Source organism: Oreochromis aureus, linkage group 3 (assembly GCF_013358895.1).
Source record: "Oreochromis aureus strain Israel breed Guangdong linkage group 3, ZZ_aureus, whole genome shotgun sequence".
Classification (NCBI taxonomy): Eukaryota; Metazoa; Chordata; class Actinopteri; order Cichliformes; family Cichlidae; genus Oreochromis; species Oreochromis aureus.
This window is the reverse complement of record NC_052944.1, coordinates 107,068,698-107,073,086: the sequence shown is the minus strand read 5'-3', so window position 1 is coordinate 107,073,086 and position 4,389 is coordinate 107,068,698. Positions and strand designations below refer to the sequence as shown.

At 34.9% G+C, this 4,389-nt stretch overlaps 1 long non-coding RNA gene across 1 annotated transcript; it reads left to right on the top strand.

The window, feature by feature from the left end:
- Window positions 1-681: 681 nt before the first annotated feature.
- Window positions 682-3,427, top strand: LOC120439356. Its single transcript, XR_005612586.1, has 3 exons — window positions 682-695; window positions 1,999-2,030; window positions 3,236-3,427. It is a non-coding gene; the product is annotated as an uncharacterized LOC120439356 (long non-coding RNA).
- Window positions 3,428-4,389: the final 962 nt, after the last annotated feature.

The following is a 4,389-nucleotide window of genomic DNA, read 5'->3' as shown; positions in this document are numbered from 1 at the left end:
AGGCGCTCGCTCTCTTTCCCAGTGGCGCAGTTGGTAATGACACAGGTCTGCAACCCAAAGGTCGTGGGTTCAATTACACTTGGGCAACATGTTTTTTTTCCTACAAATTAATACACTATCACAGACCACTAATTCATATTCATCAATTTGATATTTGATATACCTTTATTAGTCCCACAAGGGGAATTTATATGATTACAACCATTATGTTTTAGAAAAAAGAAATAAATGTGCATTGAACACTCAGGGGTCACTGTTAAAAAGTCTCATGGCAGTGGGGTTAAAGGACCTCCTGAACCTCTTGAGTCCTGCAGAGCAGTGAGATGAGCCTCTGCAGCTCCTACTGTCCTGAAGACTGTTCTTATTACTGCAGTCAGTTACATAAATCTATCTATCTATGTATAATACAGTACATTTTAACATACTGACCTTATGTTTATTTATGTCTTTTAACCATTATTTCAAATTCACAGAATCCTGTTTGAAACATTTAATGAACTTATAGAATTAAATTTCTGCATGTTGTTTTTGTTGCAAAAAAATCTAGTATAATAATATTTAAATTTACATATTTTTCACGTTTTCAATGCCAATTTTGTGTAATGGCAAAGTTTCCCACTACCCGTGAATGCCTCTTTTTTTATGTCTCTGGCTGACTCCTTAATCTCCTCCCAGTCTCTGCTCCATCCCTGCCGGTAAGCCTGCTTCTCTGTCTCTCTTCTCTGAAATAAAATGTCTATAAGCTGTTTGAGTGATTTACCGAGTTGTTGTTAGTGAGTTATGAAGCCAGTCAAGTATAAGTCATGTTAAAGTAACACAATGGCTGCTTTTTAGTGAAACGTTGTAATTTTAGTATTTAAAAGGAGTGTTTGGTATGCCCCTAAGCAACCAAGCTAACGCCTAGCCTAGCTCCTATAGGCCTAGTGTGAAATTAATATGGTTCATTTGATTGTTTAATACAGTTATTGTGTTGTATTTGGTTCATTCAGTGTGTTAGTGTTTCTGAGTCTCTTAGGGAAGCTGAAGTTAGTTCTCCTCTTCACAAATCAGTCAGTTAAAACGGCCTCATTCTATAGGTTGTAAGGTAATGAGCCGCCATTTTAGAACCACTGATTAGCTGCTGGAGCAGCAGGGTCGGCAACTTCAAAGGAGCCATTTTACCGCCTCTGACTGAAAGCCGGGAGAAAAAGAGTCACGTGCCTGTGCCGGTGTGTCTGTGTTGTGGGTTAATTAACAGAAGGGAGCAATAGAGTGAGGATAAAACACATAATATAAGAATAATGACATTTCTTAACAAGAAGAAGTTTTTTAATTAATCAATTTTAGTTTTTAGTTAAATTTTTAAGAACTGTTTAACAAACACTTGTTTGTACAGTGTTTTTTTTTTAAATAAAACCTACACCTGCAGCTCTGTTTAACTTCTCACTTTGTGAAAAATTAATGAAATCTAAAAAGGCCACCTTCAAATAAATAAAATGCAGCAGTGCACCATTAATATTATAAATATGATATGTAGATATTTAAAACAACAGCATATTAAATGATACTGTGTGCAGGTAATATTTTTTTAGGAAGCAGAATTTGAATGCAGACCAACTCAAATGTTGAAGCCTACAAAAATATATCATCCAAGCTTTCATTTATGATTGTTCATGCTTTGAAATTGTGATGTCAGAATTTGATAAAGTGTGCAGTGCTAGGTGTAGCAAATCACTGCTTATGAAATCTACTGTGTTATCTAATAGCACCAAACTAATAGAGCTATCACATAACTGAGAAACTTGTGTGGCTTATTACAAATGGATGAAACCACATTTTACCTTAATGAAGACAGTAATATTTAATAAGGTGTAGAAAAAGAGGTGAGTTGTTTGTTGCTGTGGTAAACAAAGAAGTGTACTGAATCTTTTGGACTACACAGAGTGATGCAGTATTGACTCTGATGCTGATTTGAGTTGTCTCATTCTGTATTTTTGTGCTTTGTCTTTTGTTACACAGAGTGAACGAGATCTTTGGTTTTGCCTTTGCTGGTAAGTTAACAGTGATTGTAACTGAAGCAGTATGAACCTGGCATTGTGTAGCACATTTGACGACTTACATACAGTAGTTTGACTTTTTGTGATATGTTTCCATTTACTGATTGGCAAAAACACAAGATTTGTGACCTGTAGCAGCAAAGCCCCCACACAGGGCCTCTGACTGTCCCTGAAAATGTCCCTGAAGTTTAGTAGCCCATTTATGTATGATTTAAATTTCATATGGCTTATTGAATTCAAAACAGTTAAATGTCAGATGTCTTTATCCAGGTGTTCATTTTGTCCTTATGTTTGTGGATTTAAGTAGCAGACAAAACAATGAAAGTGTTTTAGGAGAGTCCGTATAAGTGGTGGCTCAAACACTTAAGAGCTGCACAGGTATTGATTCATATTGTCTCTCAAATTCTGCTGATGTATTATATTAAAGTCAGAACACTGTAGAAGTACTTTTGCCTCACTCGGTATAAGTAATAGCTTTAACAGTTAAGCAATAATAAAAACGAAGAGAACCAGAGGTGTGAGTGGACATTGTTAGGTAAATTACAGCCAGTGTGTCTAATTAGTTTATTACTTATTTAGTGAATATAATGATTTTACAATTAAATAGAAATGTTGCCAAAAGGGACATTGCAAAATACATAAATATTCCTAGCAACGGGTACAATGAAAGGACTTTTTAGTGTAATATTTTAGGACATTTAATTTTAATCACAAACATTCTGCACCTCTGTTATTGTAACATGTCAATATTTACATATAAAACCTCATCATGTAAAACATGATGAGGTTTTCTGTTGCTTCTGATTACAAGAATTACTTTGTATTTAATGTTTTAACCTGAAAGGACATTAAAAGTTTTGATTTTTCACACTTTATTAGCACTGACCTGTTGTAGAAAATGTTTGAGCCACAAGGCTTCTGTGTAGGAAATATTTGGTGTATCCTGCACTTGTGCCAACAAATATTGGTGCCTGTTCTTTGCATTTCTGTAGTAATAATGCTTTTATTACACATGCTAAAGCCATGTGAGACCCTGCAGTTCAATTATCTCCTCTTCAGACTACAGTAAACTTAAAAAGCTTAAAGTAATTTAGGATTTTACTAGTTAATTTGTGTCACAGTAAATTGGATTGTGTGTGAAGAGGCTCAACAGTCTGAATCATCTAACAGTGATCTGATGAATTGTTTCCTTTCTCTAGACTGCTGATCTGATCGTCTCAAGTCTGGTAAGTAAAGGTTTTTCTGAGGTGCAGTGCTGGGAAATGTTTCTCATGATAGGAGATTCAGTGTAGTGGTGTGAGTGAGCACAGCTATTGGTGATCATCAAAAGTCATCAAATCCTAGTAAAGTCTGTGTAAACATTTCCAGACCTACAGAGGTCCGTAGGTTATTGTAGCACATTTTTAATTTTTTCACATTAGAGCAGCTCATGAACAGCAGTTTAGGTACAATTAAGTCTTCAAATAGGGCCTTGTGGATTTCAAAAGCTTCTTTCCTTCAATAATTAAGTCACTGTCTGAAAACTGCTCTTTGAATTAGTCTTTTGATAATTAAAGATTTTGTTGATGACTGGAAACAATCAAAAGTTTGAGATACAGCATTCATTTCTGTATTTTATGGTTAAATGATCTACAAAGAAATTATGGTCATATATATTTTTAATTAGGCCTTTAAATCGGTCATTATAAGTATGTCCTAGATTTAGTGGAGTGCTTATGGCTGTATTGTATTAAACATACCCCAAATGTGACTGAAATATGTAGAAACAGTATTGTTTACTTTTATGTACAACTCTTCAGTGTGTAATGTATATATGTATTGTATTTTTCGGGTTATAAGGCGTATGCAGCTAACCAAATATTCAGATAACTCAAACTATTCAACTCATTCACAGTAACTCTCAACATTTTTCAGTGGTAACACATAACAATACACTAACTTTTCTGTTCAGTCCTCTTCACAAATCTATCAAATTCTTCATGGATTGATCGGTTTGAAATCTGCTTCATAAGCATGTCTCTAAACAGGTGCCAGATTCTCATACACACACACATATATTATGTTTAAGGACAATAGGAATTACTCTCATGAGGCACCTGACTACTGTAGCTGTAATGCTCCAACAATCCATCAAGCGCTGCAGCTTTGTAGCTTTCCAAAGTCGTACTAAAACATTTTGACAGATGTTTGAGCGTGCCGTGTAACACATAAAATTGGTTTGAGGTCAGCAAGCACAGCCAGAATTAATACATACGGTAAACTGTTGATTTTTGAGAAAATTAAAGGCTTTTAAATGTGCCTTATAGTCTGAAAAATACTTGGTAAAGCCATGTTTATTGAAATATGCCTAATT